General features: G+C 37.2%; 13 non-coding genes across 13 annotated transcripts; all 13 read left to right on the plus strand.

The window, feature by feature from the left end:
- The first annotated feature begins 125 nt into the window (after positions 1–125).
- TRNAQ-CUG (transfer RNA glutamine (anticodon CUG)) lies at positions 126–197 on the plus strand. Its single transcript has one exon. It is a non-coding gene; the product is annotated as a tRNA-Gln (tRNA).
- Positions 198–1,142: 945 nt separating this feature from the next.
- On the plus strand, positions 1,143–1,214 carry TRNAP-UGG (transfer RNA proline (anticodon UGG)). Its single transcript has one exon. It is a non-coding gene; the product is annotated as a tRNA-Pro (tRNA).
- A 945-nt stretch (positions 1,215–2,159) lies between these two features.
- TRNAQ-CUG (transfer RNA glutamine (anticodon CUG)) lies at positions 2,160–2,231 on the plus strand. The gene has a single exon. It is a non-coding gene; the product is annotated as a tRNA-Gln (tRNA).
- A 944-nt stretch (positions 2,232–3,175) lies between these two features.
- TRNAQ-CUG (transfer RNA glutamine (anticodon CUG)) lies at positions 3,176–3,247 on the plus strand. Its single transcript has one exon. It is a non-coding gene; the product is annotated as a tRNA-Gln (tRNA).
- Positions 3,248–4,193: 946 nt separating this feature from the next.
- On the plus strand, positions 4,194–4,265 carry TRNAQ-CUG (transfer RNA glutamine (anticodon CUG)). Its single transcript has one exon. It is a non-coding gene; the product is annotated as a tRNA-Gln (tRNA).
- Positions 4,266–5,210: 945 nt separating this feature from the next.
- TRNAQ-CUG (transfer RNA glutamine (anticodon CUG)) lies at positions 5,211–5,282 on the plus strand. Its single transcript has one exon. It is a non-coding gene; the product is annotated as a tRNA-Gln (tRNA).
- Positions 5,283–6,228: 946 nt separating this feature from the next.
- TRNAQ-CUG (transfer RNA glutamine (anticodon CUG)) lies at positions 6,229–6,300 on the plus strand. The gene has a single exon. It is a non-coding gene; the product is annotated as a tRNA-Gln (tRNA).
- Positions 6,301–9,279: 2,979 nt separating this feature from the next.
- On the plus strand, positions 9,280–9,351 carry TRNAQ-CUG (transfer RNA glutamine (anticodon CUG)). The gene has a single exon. It is a non-coding gene; the product is annotated as a tRNA-Gln (tRNA).
- Positions 9,352–10,296: 945 nt separating this feature from the next.
- On the plus strand, positions 10,297–10,368 carry TRNAP-UGG (transfer RNA proline (anticodon UGG)). Its single transcript has one exon. It is a non-coding gene; the product is annotated as a tRNA-Pro (tRNA).
- A 945-nt stretch (positions 10,369–11,313) lies between these two features.
- Positions 11,314–11,385, plus strand: TRNAQ-CUG (transfer RNA glutamine (anticodon CUG)). The gene has a single exon. It is a non-coding gene; the product is annotated as a tRNA-Gln (tRNA).
- Positions 11,386–12,331: 946 nt separating this feature from the next.
- On the plus strand, positions 12,332–12,403 carry TRNAQ-CUG (transfer RNA glutamine (anticodon CUG)). The gene has a single exon. It is a non-coding gene; the product is annotated as a tRNA-Gln (tRNA).
- A 945-nt stretch (positions 12,404–13,348) lies between these two features.
- Positions 13,349–13,420, plus strand: TRNAQ-CUG (transfer RNA glutamine (anticodon CUG)). The gene has a single exon. It is a non-coding gene; the product is annotated as a tRNA-Gln (tRNA).
- Positions 13,421–14,366: 946 nt separating this feature from the next.
- Positions 14,367–14,438, plus strand: TRNAQ-CUG (transfer RNA glutamine (anticodon CUG)). The gene has a single exon. It is a non-coding gene; the product is annotated as a tRNA-Gln (tRNA).
- Positions 14,439–15,376: the final 938 nt, after the last annotated feature.

The raw sequence follows: 15,376 nt of genomic DNA on the forward strand, positions 1-15,376 counted from the left end.
GGTCCTTAATCCGGCCTTAATAATATGCAAATAGATTGGTATCATTTCAAAGATTTTAAGCACCTCCAGTTTAGTATACAGTTTATTATATGTGGACTGTTACAGCCCAGCATACTATGTCAATAGGTTCCATGGTGTAATGGTTAGCACTCTGGACTCTGAATCCAGCGATCCGAGTTCAAATCTCGGTGGGAACTTGTTTAAATATTTATTGTAAAAATAGTAAACAAATATGACACATTATAAAATATGTATGTATTCTCTGCCGATTGGTTTTGGCGATGGACTAGAAATCCATTGGGGTCTCCCAGCGCGTGTTCAAATACTGCCGACTACATTTTGGCTTGCTGGAAAAATGTAATTGAAATAAATTTTAAACCAATACTCAAACATTTTAGAAACCATTCAGTGATCATAAACACCTGTAGAATAAACCAAAAATGCTTCCTTTCTTTGCCATGGGGGTGTGCATACTATTATATTATCATAGTTATGTTATTTGCACCTGATACCAGCAATATTCTCCCATATCATCTAATTTATCAATCTCCTACATGATTTACCATATCACCATGTACTTTAGCTTTCTCTAAAAAAATCATCATATCACCATTTTCGGCAATCACAATCTGGGATGTGAAATCCATTGCTACAGCACTCAAGAAGGTAGCAGAGGGTTTTTCTGGTTTGTCATAAAAAGTTATTTATACATAGAGTTGAAAACAATACACAGGGCGAGAATAACAATGGGGTGGATGGAGCTACAGTCCTCCACATAAAAATAGGCCCATCATCAACTGTACGGTTGGCCATAAATCATAAGTAATAAAATTGTAGTTTTAGTTTTCTCATCAAAGTTTGTTATTTTTCTACTTTTCTGTATTTAGAGAGAAATTGGGGATGACAGTGTAGGCGTTGTACACACCCACTTGGATCTGGCTACATCCACATACCACTGGTCACAGCTCCTCCCCTTCTCAGTATAGTCCCTGAAACATTTTAGCCCCTGACCCATGTGGCCCTTAATCCAGCATTAACAATATGCAAATAGTTTGGTAGCATTTCAAAGATTTTAAGCACCTCCAGGTTAGTATACAGTTTGTTATATGTGTACGGTTACAGCCTGTCATAAAGTGTCGATAGGTTCCATGGTGTAATGGTTAGCACTCTGGACATGGAATCCAGCGATCTGAGTTCAAATCTCGGTGGGACCTAGTTTTAAATGTTTATTGTGAAAATAGAGAACAAATATGACACTTAATAAAATATGTATGTATTCGTGGCCGAGTGGTTATGGCGATGGACTAGAAATCCATTGGGGTCTCCCAGCGCGTGTCTAAATACTGCCGACTACATTTTGGCTTGCTGGAAAAATGTAATTGAAATAAATTTTAAACCAATACTCAAACATTTTAGAAACCATTCAGTGATCATAAACACCTGTAGAATAAACCAAAAATACTTCCTTTCTTTGCCATGGGGGTGTGCCTACTATTATATTATCATAGTTATGTTATTTGCACCTGATACCAGCAATATTCCCCCATATCATCTAATTTATCAGTCTCCTTCATGATTTACCATATCACCATGTACTTTAGCTTTCTCTAAAAAATATTCATATCACCATTTTGGGCAATCACAATCTGGGAAGTGAAATCCATTGCTACAGCTCTCAAAAAGGTAATAGAGGGTTTTTCTGGTTTGCCATAAAAAGTTATTTATACATAGAGTTGAAAACAATACACAGGGCGAGAATAACAATGGGGTGGATGGAGCTACAGTCCTCCACATAAAAATAGGCCCATCATCAACTGTACGGTTGGCCATAAATCATAAGTATTAAAATTGTCATTTTAGTTTTCTCATCAAACTATGTTATTTTTCTACTTTTCTGTCTTTAGAGAGAAATTGGGGCTGATAGTGTAGGCGTTGTACACACCCACTAGGATCTGGCTACATCCACATAGCACTAGTCACAGCTCCTCCCCTTTTCAGTATAGGCCCTGAAACATTTTAGCCCCTGACCCATTTGGCCCTTAATCCGGCCTTAACAACATGCAAATAGATTGGTAGCATTTCAAAGATTTTAAGCACCTCCAGTTTAGTATACAGTTTATTATATGTGGACTGTTACAGCCTGGCATTATATGTCAATAGGTTCCATGGTGTAATGGTTAGCACTCTGGACTCTGAATCCAGCGATCCGAGTTCAAATCTCAGTGGGACCTTGTTTAAATATTTATTGTAAAAATAGTAAACAAATATGACACATTATAAAATATGTATGTATTCTCTGCCGATTGGTTTTGGCGATGGACTAGAAATCCATTGGGGTCTCCCAGCGCGTGTTCAAATACTGCCGACTACATTTGGCTTGCTGGAAAAATGTAATTGAAATAAATTTTAAACCAATACTCAAACATTTTAGAAACCATTCAGTGATCATAAACACCTGTAGAATAAACCAAAAATGCTTCCTTTCTTTGCCATGGGGGTGTGCATACTATTATATTATCATAGTTATGTTATTTGCACCTGATACCAGCAATATTCTCCCATATCATCTAATTTATCAATCTCCTACATGATTTACCATATCACCATGTACTTTAGCTTTCTCTAAAAAAATCATCATATCACCATCTTGGGCAATCACAATCTGGGATGTGAAATCCATTGCTACAGCACTCAAGAAGGTAGCAGAGGGTTTTTCTGGTTTGCCATAAAAAGTTAATTATACATAGAGTTGAAAACAATACACAGGGCGAGAATAACAATGGGGTGGATGGAGCTACAGTCCTCCACTTAAAAATAGGCCCACCATCAACTGTACGGTTGGCAATAAATCATAAGTATTAAAATTGTAGTTTTAGTTTTCTCATCAAAGTATGTTATTTTTCTACTTTTCTGTATTTAGAGAGAAATTGGAGCTGACAGTGTAGGCGTTGTACACACCCACTTGGATCTGGCTACATCCACATAGCACTGGTCACAGCTCCTCCTCTTCTCAGTATAGGCCCTGAAACATTTTAGCCCCTGACCCATGTGGTCCTTAATCCGGCATTAACAATATGCAAATAGATTGGTAGCATTTCAAAGATTTTAAGCACCTCCAGTTTAGTATACAGTTTATTATATGTGGACTGTTACAGCCTGACATTATATGTCAATAGGTTCCATGGTGTAATGGTTAGCACTCTGGACTCTGAATCCAGTGATCCGAGTTCAAATCTCGGTGGGACCTTGTATAAATATTTATTGTAAAAATATTTAACAAATATGACACATTATAAAATATGTATGTATTCATGGCCGATTGGTTTTGGCGATGGACTAGAAATCCATTGGGGTCTCCCAGCGCGTGTTCAAATACTGACGACTACATTTTGGCTTGCTGGAAAAATGTCATTGAAATACATTTTAAACCAATACTCAAACGTTTTAGAAACCATTCAGTGATCATAAACGCCTGTAGAATAAACCAAAAATGCTTCCTTTCTTTGCCATGGGGTTGGGCCTACTATTTTATATTATCATAGTTATGTTATTTGCACCTGATACCAGCAATATTCCCCCATATCATTTAATTTATCAATCTCCTTCATGTTTTACCATATCACCATGTACTTTAGCTTTCTCTAAAAAATCATCATATCACCATTTTGGGCAATCACAATCTGGGATGTGAAATCCATTGCTACAGCACTCAAAAAGGTAACAGAGGGTTTTCCTGGTTTGCCATAAAAAGTTAATTATACATAGAGTTGAAAACAATACACAGGGCGAGAATAACAATGGGGTGGATGGAGCTACAGTCCTCCACTTAAAAATAGGCCCACCATCAACTGTACGGTTGGCCATAAATCATAAGTATTAAAATTGTAGTTTTTGTTTTCTCATCAAACTATGTTATTTTTCTACTTTTCTGTATTTAGAGAGAAATTGGAGCTGACAGTGTAGGCGTTGTACACACCCACTTGGATCTGGCTACATCCACATAGCACTGGTCACAGCTCCTCCTCTTCTCAGTATAGGCCCTAAAACATTTTAGCCCCTGACCCATGTGGTCCTTAATCCAGCCTTAACAATATGCAAATAGATTGGTAGCATTTCAAAGATTTTAAGCACCTCCAGTTTAGTATACAGTTTATTATATGTGGACTGTTACAGCCTGACATTATATGTCAATAGGTTCCATGGTGTAATGGTTAGCACTCTGGACTCTGAATCCAGCGATCCGAGTTCAAATCTCGGTGGGACCTTGTTTAAATATTTATTGTAAAAATAGTTAACAAATATGACACATTATATAATATGTATGTATTCTCTGCCGATTGGTTTTGGCGATGGACTAGAAATCCATTGGGGTCTCCCAGCGCGTGTTCAAATACTGCCGACTACATTTTGGCTTGCTGGAAAAATGTAATTGAAATAAATTTTAAACCAATACTCAAACATTTTAGAAACCATTCAGTGATCATAAACACCTGTAGAATAAACCAAAAATGCTTCCTTTCTTTGCCATGGGGGTGTGCATACTATTATATTATCATAGTTATGTTATTTGCACCTGATACCAGCAATATTCTCCCATATCATCTAATTTATCAATCTCCTACATGATTTACCATATCACCATGTACTTTAGCTTTCTCTAAAAAAATCATCATATCACCATTTTGGGCAATCACAATCTGGGATGTGAAATCCATTGCTACAGCACTCAAGAAGGTAGCAGAGGGTTTTTCTGGTTTGCCATAAAAAGTTAATTATACATAGAGTTGAAAACAATACACAGGGCGAGAATAACAATGGGGTGGATGGAGCTACAGTCCTCCACTTAAAAATAGGCCCACCATCAACTGTACGGTTGGCCATAAATCATAAGTATTAAAATTGTAGTTTTAGTTTTCTCATCAAAGTATGTTATTTTTCTACTTTTCTGTATTTAGAGAGAAATTGGAGCTGACAGTGTAGGCGTTGTACACACCCACTTGGATCTGGCTACATCCACATAGCACTGGTCACAGCTCCTCCTCTTCTCAGTATAGGCCCTGAAACATTTTAGCCCCTGACCCATGTGGTCCTTAATCCGGCATTAACAATATGCAAATAGATTGGTAGCATTTCAAAGATTTTAAGCACCTCCAGTTTAGTATACAGTTTATTATATGTGGACTGTTACAGCCTGACATTATATGTCAATAGGTTCCATGGTGTAATGGTTAGCACTCTGGACTCTGAATCCAGCGATCCGAGTTCAAATCTCGGTGGGACCTTGTATAAATATTTATTGTAAAAATATTTAACAAATATGACACATTATAAAATATGTATGTATTCATGGCCGATTGGTTTTGGCGATGGACTAGAAATCCATTGGGGTCTCCCAGCGCGTGTTCAAATACTGACGACTACATTTTGGCTTGCTGGAAAAATGTCATTGAAATACATTTTAAACCAATACTCAAACGTTTTAGAAACCATTCAGTGATCATAAACGCCTGTAGAATAAACCAAAAATGCTTCCTTTCTTTGCCATGGGGTTGGGCCTACTATTTTATATTATCATAGTTATGTTATTTGCACCTGATACCAGCAATATTCCCCCATATCATTTAATTTATCAATCTCCTTCATGTTTTACCATATCACCATGTACTTTAGCTTTCTCTAAAAAATCATCATATCACCATTTTGGGCAATCACAATCTGGGATGTGAAATCCATTGCTACAGCACTCAAAAAGGTAACAGAGGGTTTTCCTGGTTTGCCATAAAAAGTTAATTATACATAGAGTTGAAAACAATACACAGGGCGAGAATAACAATGGGGTGGATGGAGCTACAGTCCTCCACTTAAAAATAGGCCCACCATCAACTGTACGGTTGGCCATAAATCATAAGTATTAAAATTGTAGTTTTTGTTTTCTCATCAAACTATGTTATTTTTCTACTTTTCTGTATTTAGAGAGAAATTGGAGCTGACAGTGTAGGCGTTGTACACACCCACTTGGATCTGGCTACATCCACATAGCACTGGTCACAGCTCCTCCTCTTCTCAGTATAGGCCCTGAAACATTTTAGCCCCTGACCCATGTGGTCCTTAATCCAGCCTTAACAATATGCAAATAGATTGGTAGCATTTCAAAGATTTTAAGCACCTCCAGTTTAGTATACAGTTTATTATATGTGGACTGTTACAGCCTGACATTATATGTCAATAGGTTCCATGGTGTAATGGTTAGCACTCTGGACTCTGAATCCAGCGATCCGAGTTCAAATCTCGGTGGGACCTTGTTTAAATATTTATTGTAAAAATAGTTAACAAATATGACACATTATATAATATGTATGTATTCTCTGCCGATTGGTTTTGGCGATGGACTAGAAATCCATTGGGGTCTCCCAGCGCGTGTTCAAATACTGCCGACTACATTTTGGCTTGCTGGAAAAATGTAATTGAAATAAATTTTAAACCAATACTCAAACATTTTAGAAACCATTCAGTGATCATAAACACCTGTAGAATAAACCAAAAATGCTTCCTTTCTTTGCCATGGGGGTGTGCATACTATTATATTATCATAGTTATGTTATTTGCACCTGATACCAGCAATATTCTCCCATATCATCTAATTTATCAATCTCCTACATGATTTACCATATCACCATGTACTTTAGCTTTCTCTAAAAAAATCATCATATCACCATTTTGGGCAATCACAATCTGGGATGTGAAATCCATTCCTACAGCACTCAAAAAGGTAACAGAGGGTTTTTCTGGTTTGCCATAAAAAGTTATTTATACATAGAGTTGAAAACAATACACAGGGCGAGAATAACAATGGGGTGGATGGAGCAACAGTCCTCCACATTAAAATAGGTCCATCATCAACTGTACGGTTGGCCATAAATCATAAGTACTAAAATTGTAGTTTTAGTTTTCTCATCAAACTATGTTATTTTTCTACTTTTCTGTATTTAGAGAGAAATTGGGGATTACAGTGTAGGCTTTGAACACACCCACTTGGATCTGGCTACATACACATAGCACTGGTCACAGCTCCTCCCCTTCTCAGTATAGTCCCTGAAACATTTTAGCCCCTGACCCATGTGGCCCTTAATCTGGCTTTAAGAATATGCAAATATTTTGGAAGCAATTCAAAGATTTTAAGCACCTTCAGGTTAGTATACAGTTTATTATATGTGTACCGTTACAGCCTGACATGATATGTCTATAGGTTCCATGGTGTAATGGTTAGCACTCTGAACTCTGAATCCGGTGATCCGAGTTTAAATCTCAGTGGGACCTTGTTTAAATTTTTTGTTGTAAAAAAAGTAAACAAATATGACACATTATAAAATATGTAAGTATTCGTGGCCGATTGGTTTTGGCGATGGACTAGAATTCCATTGGGGTCTCCGACCGCGTGTTCAAATACTGCCGACTACAATTTGGCTTGCTGGAAAATGTAATTGAAATAAATTTTAAACCAATACTCAAACATTTTAGAAACCATTCAGTGATCATAAACACCTGTAGAATAAACCAAAAATGCTTCCTTTCTTTGCCATGGGGGTGTGCCTACTATTATATTATCATAGTTATGTTATTTGCACCTGATACCAGCAATATTCCCCCATATCATCTAATTTATCAATCTCCTTCATGATTTACCATATCACCATGTACTTTAGCTTTCTCTAAAAAAATCATCATATCACCATTTTGGGCAATCACAATCTGGGATGTGAAATCCATTGCTACAGCACTCAAGAAGGTAGCAGAGGGTTTTTCTGGTTTGCCATAAAAAGTTATTTATACATAGAGTTGAAAACAATACACAGGGCGAGATTAACAATGGGGTGGATGGAGCTACAGTCCTCCACACAAAAAATAGGCCCACCATCAACTGTACGGTTGGCCATAAATCATAAGTATTAAAATTGTAGTTTTAGTTTTGTCATCAAACTATGTTATTTTTCTACTTTTCTGTATTTAGAAAGAAATTGGGGCTGACAGTGTAGGTGTTGTACACACCCACTTGGATCTGGCTACATCCACATAGCACTGGTCACAGCTCCTCCCCTTCTCAGTATAGGCACTGAAACATTTTAGCCCCTGACCCATGTGGTCCTTAATCCGGCCTTAATAATATGCAAATAGATTGGTATCATTTCAAAGATTTTAAGCACCTCCAGTTTAGTATACAGTTTATTATATGTGGACTGTTACAGCCCAGCATACTATGTCAATAGGTTCCATGGTGTAATGGTTAGCACTCTCGACTCTGAATCCAGTGATCCGAGTTCAAATCTTAGTGGGACCTTGTATAAATATTTATTGTAAAAATAGTTAACAAATATGACACATTATAAAATATGTATGTATTCGTGGCCGATTGGTTTTGGCGATGGACTAGAAATCTATTGGGGTCTCCCAGCGCGTGATCAAATACTGCCGACTACATTTTGGCTTGCTGGAAAAATGTCATTGAAATAAATTTTAAACCAATACTCAAACGTTTTAGAAACCATTCAGAGATCATAAACACCTGTAGAATAAACCAAAAATGCTTCCTTTTGTTGCCATGGGGGTAGTCCTACTATTATATTATCATAGTTATGTTATTTGCACCTGATACCAGCAATATTCCCCCATATCATATAATTTATCAATCTCCTTCATGTTTTACCATATCACCATGTACTTTAGCTTTCTCTAAAAAATCATCATATCACCATTTTGGGCAATCACAATCTGGGATGTGAAATCCATTGCTACAGCACTCAAAAAGGTAACAGAGGGTTTTTCTGGTTTGCCATAAAAAGTTAATTATACATAGAGTTGAAAACAATACACAGGGCGAGAATAACAATGGGGTGGATGGAGCTACAGTCCTCCACATAAAAATAGGCCAACCATCAACTGTACGGTTGGCCATAAATCATAAGTATTAAAATTGTAGTTTTAGTTTTCTCATCAAACTATGTTATTTTTCTACTTTTCTGTATTTAGAGAGAAATTGGGGCTGACAGTGTAGGCGTTGTACACACCCACTTGGATCTGGCTACATCCACATAGCACTGGTCACAGCTCCTCCCCTTCTCAGTATAGGCCCTGAAACATTTTAGCCCCTGACCCATGTGGTCCTTAATCCGGCCTTAACAATATGCAAATAGATTGGTAGCATTTCAAAGATTTTAAGCACCTCCAGTTTAGTATACAGTTTATTATATGTGGACTGTTACAGCCCGGCTTGCTATGTCAATAGGTTCCATGGTGTAATGGTTAGCACTCTGGACTCTGAATCCAGCGATCCGAGTTCAAATCTCGGTGGGAACTTGTTTAAATATTTATTGTAAAAATAGTAAACAAATATGACACATTATAAAATATGTATGTATTCTCTGCCGATTGGTTTTGGCGATGGACTAGAAATCCATTGGGGTCTCCCAGCGCGTGTTCAAATACTGCCGACTACATTTTGGCTTGCTGGAAAAATGTAATTGAAATAAATTTTAAACCAATACTCAAACATTTTAGAAACCATTCAGTGATCATAAACACCTGTAGAATAAACCAAAAATGCTTCCTTTCTTTGCCATGGGGGTGTGCATACTATTATATTATCATAGTTATGTTATTTGCACCTGATACCAGCAATATTCTCCCATATCATCTAATTTATCAATCTCCTACATGATTTACCATATCACCATGTACTTTAGCTTTCTCTAAAAAAATCATCATATCACCATTTTCGGCAATCACAATCTGGGATGTGAAATCCATTGCTACAGCACTCAAGAAGGTAGCAGAGGGTTTTTCTGGTTTGTCATAAAAAGTTATTTATACATAGAGTTGAAAACAATACACAGGGCGAGAATAACAATGGGGTGGATGGAGCTACAGTCCTCCACATAAAAATAGGCCCATCATCAACTGTACGGTTGGCCATAAATCATAAGTAATAAAATTGTAGTTTTAGTTTTCTCATCAAAGTTTGTTATTTTTCTACTTTTCTGTATTTAGAGAGAAATTGGGGATGACAGTGTAGGCGTTGTACACACCCACTTGGATCTGGCTACATCCACATACCACTGGTCACAGCTCCTCCCCTTCTCAGTATAGTCCCTGAAACATTTTAGCCCCTGACCCATGTGGCCCTTAATCCAGCATTAACAATATGCAAATAGTTTGGTAGCATTTCAAAGATTTTAAGCACCTCCAGGTTAGTATACAGTTTGTTATATGTGTACGGTTACAGCCTGTCATAAAGTGTCGATAGGTTCCATGGTGTAATGGTTAGCACTCTGGACATGGAATCCAGCGATCTGAGTTCAAATCTCGGTGGGACCTTGTTTTAAATGTTTATTGTGAAAATAGAGAACAAATATGACACTTAATAAAATATGTATGTATTCGTGGCCGAGTGGTTATGGCGATGGACTAGAAATCCATTGGGGTCTCCCAGCGCGTGTCTAAATACTGCCGACTACATTTTGGCTTGCTGGAAAAATGTAATTGAAATAAATTTTAAACCAATACTCAAACATTTTAGAAACCATTCAGTGATCATAAACACCTGTAGAATAAACCAAAAATACTTCCTTTCTTTGCCATGGGGGTGTGCCTACTATTATATTATCATAGTTATGTTATTTGCACCTGATACCAGCAATATTCCCCCATATCATCTAATTTATCAGTCTCCTTCATGATTTACCATATCACCATGTACTTTAGCTTTCTCTAAAAAATATTCATATCACCATTTTGGGCAATCACAATCTGGGAAGTGAAATCCATTGCTACAGCTCTCAAAAAGGTAATAGAGGGTTTTTCTGGTTTGCCATAAAAAGTTATTTATACATAGAGTTGAAAACAATACACAGGGCGAGAATAACAATGGGGTGGATGGAGCAACAGTCCTCCACATTAAAATAGGCCCACCATCAACTGTACGGTTGGCCATAAATCATAAGTATTAAAATTGTAGTTTTAGTTTTCTCATCAAACTATGTTATTTTTCTACTTTTCTGTATTTAGAGAGAAATTGGGGCTGACAGTGTAGGCGTTGTACACACCCACTTGGATCTGGCTACATCCACATAGCACTGGTCACAGCTCCTCCCCTTCTCAGTATAGGCCCTGAAACATTTTAGCCCCTGACCCATGTGGTCCTTAATCCGGCCTTAACAATATGCAAATAGATTGGTAGCATTTCAAAGATTTTAAGCACCTCCAGTTTAGTATACAGTTTATTATATGTGGACTGTTACAGCCCGGCTTACTATGTCAATAGGTTCCATGGTGTAATGGTTAGCACTCTGGACTCTGAATCCAGCGATCCGAGTTCAAATCTCGGTGGGAACTTGTTTAAATATTTATTGTAAAAATAGTAAACAAATATGACACATTATAAAATATGTATGTATTCTCTGCCGATTGGTTTTGGCGATGGACTAGAAATCCATTGGGGTCTCCCAGCGCGTGTTCAAATACTGCCGACTACATTTTGGCTTGCTGGAAAAATGTAATTGAAATAAATTTTAAACCAATACTCAAACATTTTAGAAACCATTCAGTGATCATAAACACCTGTAGAATAAACCAAAAATGCTTCCTTTCTTTGCCATGGGGTTGGGCCTACTATTTTATATTATCATAGTTATGTTATTTGCACCTGATACCAGCAATATTCCCCCATATCATTTAATTTATCAATCTCCTTCATGTTTTACCATATCACCATGTACTTTAGCTTTCTCTAAAAAATCATCATATCACCATTTTGGGCAATCACAATCTGGGATGTGAAATCCATTGCTACAGCACTCAAAAAGGTAACAGAGGGTTTTCCTGGTTTGCCATAAAAAGTTAATTATACATAGAGTTGAAAACAATACACAGGGCGAGAATAACAATGGGGTGGATGGAGCTACAGTCCTCCACTTAAAAATAGGCCCACCATCAACTGTACGGTTGGCCATAAATCATAAGTATTAAAATTGTAGTTTTTGTTTTCTCATCAAACTATGTTATTTTTCTACTTTTCTGTATTTAGAGAGAAATTGGAGCTGACAGTGTAGGCGTTGTACACACCCACTTGGATCTGGCTACATCCACATAGCACTGGTCACAGCTCCTCCTCTTCTCAGTATAGGCCCTAAAACATTTTAGCCCCTGACCCATGTGGTCCTTAATCCAGCCTTAACAATATGCAAATAGATTGGTAGCATTTCAAAGATTTTAAGCACCTCCAGTTTAGTATACAGTTTATTATATGTGGACTGTTACAGCCTGACATTATATGTCAATAGGTTCCATGGTGTAATGGTTAGCACTCTGGACTCTGAATCCAGCGATCCGAGTTCAAATCTCGGTGGGACCTTGTTTAAATATTTATTGTAAAAATAGTTAACAAATATGACACATTATATAATATGTATGTATTCTCTGCCGATTGGTTTTGGCGATGGACTAGAAATCCATTGGGGTCTCCCAGCGCGTGTTCAAATACTGCCGACTACATTTTGGCTTGCTGGAAAAATGTAATTGAAATAAATTTTAAACCAATACTCAAACATTTTAGAAACCATTCAGTGATCATAAACACCTGTAGAATAAACCAAAAATGCTTCCTTTCTTTGCCATGGGGGTGTGCATACTATTATATTATCATAGTTATGTTATTTGCACCTGATACCAGCAATATTCTCCCATATCATCTAATTTATCAATCTCCTACATGATTTACCATATCACCATGTACTTTAGCTTTCTCTAAAAAAATCATCATATCACCATTTTGGGCAATCACAATCTGGGATGTGAAATCCATTGCTACAGCACTCAAGAAGGTAGCAGAGGGTTTTTCTGGTTTGCCATAAAAAGTTAATTATACATAGAGTTGAAAACAATACACAGGGCGAGAATAACAATGGGGTGGATGGAGCTACAGTCCTCCACTTAAAAATAGGCCCACCATCAACTGTACGGTTGGCCATAAATCATAAGTATTAAAATTGTAGTTTTAGTTTTCTCATCAAAGTATGTTATTTTTCTACTTTTCTGTATTTAGAGAGAAATTGGAGCTGACAGTGTAGGCGTTGTACACACCCACTTGGATCTGGCTACATCCACATAGCACTGGTCACAGCTCCTCCTCTTCTCAGTATAGGCCCTGAAACATTTTAGCCCCTGACCCATGTGGTCCTTAATCCGGCATTAACAATATGCAAATAGATTGGTAGCATTTCAAAGATTTTAAGCACCTCCAGTTTAGTATACAGTTTATTATATGTGGACTGTTACAGCCTAACATTATATGTCAATAGGTTCCATGGTGTAATGGTTAGCACTCTGGACTCTGAATCCAGCGATCCGAGTTCAAATCTCGGTGGGACCTTGTATAAATATTTATTGTAAAAATATTTAACAAATATGACACATTATAAAATATGTATGTATTCATGGCCGATTGGTTTTGGCGATGGACTAGAAATCCATTGGGGTCTCCCAGCGCGTGTTCAAATACTGACGACTACATTTTGGCTTGCTGGAAAAATGTCATTGAAATACATTTTAAACCAATACTCAAACGTTTTAGAAACCATTCAGTGATCATAAACGCCTGTAGAATAAACCAAAAATGCTTCCTTTCTTTGCCATGGGGTTGGGCCTACTATTTTATATTATCATAGTTATGTTATTTGCACCTGATACCAGCAATATTCCCCCATATCATTTAATTTATCAATCTCCTTCATGTTTTACCATATCACCATGTACTTTAGCTTTCTCTAAAAAATCATCATATCACCATTTTGGGCAATCACAATCTGGGATGTGAAATCCATTGCTACAGCACTCAAAAAGGTAACAGAGGGTTTTCCTGGTTTGCCATAAAAAGTTAATTATACATAGAGTTGAAAACAATACACAGGGCGAGAATAACAATGGGGTGGATGGAGCTACAGTCCTCCACTTAAAAATAGGCCCACCATCAACTGTACGGTTGGCCATAAATCATAAGTATTAAAATTGTAGTTTTTGTTTTCTCATCAAACTATGTTATTTTTCTACTTTTCTGTATTTAGAGAGAAATTGGAGCTGACAGTGTAGGCGTTGTACACACCCACTTGGATCTGGCTACATCCACATAGCACTGGTCACAGCTCCTCCTCTTCTCAGTATAGGCCCTGAAACATTTTAGCCCCTGACCCATGTGGTCCTTAATCCAGCCTTAACAATATGCAAATAGATTGGTAGCATTTCAAAGATTTTAAGCACCTCCAGTTTAGTATACAGTTTATTATATGTGGACTGTTACAGCCTGACATTATATGTCAATAGGTTCCATGGTGTAATGGTTAGCACTCTGGACTCTGAATCCAGCGATCCGAGTTCAAATCTCGGTGGGACCTTGTTTAAATATTTATTGTAAAAATAGTTAACAAATATGACACATTATATAATATGTATGTATTCTCTGCCGATTGGTTTTGGCGATGGACTAGAAATCCATTGGGGTCTCCCAGCGCGTGTTCAAATACTGCCGACTACATTTTGGCTTGCTGGAAAAATGTAATTGAAATAAATTTTAAACCAATACTCAAACATTTTAGAAACCATTCAGTGATCATAAACACCTGTAGAATAAACCAAAAATGCTTCCTTTCTTTGCCATGGGGGTGTGCATACTATTATATTATCATAGTTATGTTATTTGCACCTGATACCAGCAATATTCTCCCATATCATCTAATTTATCAATCTCCTACATGATTTACCATATCACCATGTACTTTAGCTTTCTCTAAAAAAATCATCATATCACCATTTTGGGCAATCACAATCTGGGATGTGAAATCCATTCCTACAGCACTCAAAAAGGTAACAGAGGGTTTTTCTGGTTTGCCATAAAAAGTTATTTATACATAGAGTTGAAAACAATACACAGGGCGAGAATAACAATGGGGTGGATGGAGCAACAGTCCTCCACATTAAAATAGGTCCATCATCAACTGTACGGTTGGCCATAAATCATAAGTACTAAAATTGTAGTTTTAGTTTTCTCATCAAACTATGTTATTTTTCTACTTTTCTGTATTTAGAGAGAAATTGGGGATTACAGTGTAGGCTTTGAACACACCCACTTGGATCTGGCTACATACACATAGCACTGGTCACAGCTCCTCCCCTTCTCAGTATAGTCCCTGAAACATTTTAGCCCCTGACCCATGTGGCCCTTAATCTGGCTTTAAGAATATGCAAATATTTTGGAAGCAATTCAAAGATTTTAAGCACCTTCAGGTTAGTATACAGTTTATTATATGTGTACCGTTACAGCCTGACATGATAT

Source organism: Taudactylus pleione, unplaced genomic scaffold (assembly GCF_031769625.1).
Source record: "Taudactylus pleione unplaced genomic scaffold, aTauple2 ptg000085l, whole genome shotgun sequence".
Taxonomy (NCBI): domain Eukaryota; kingdom Metazoa; phylum Chordata; class Amphibia; order Anura; family Myobatrachidae; genus Taudactylus; species Taudactylus pleione.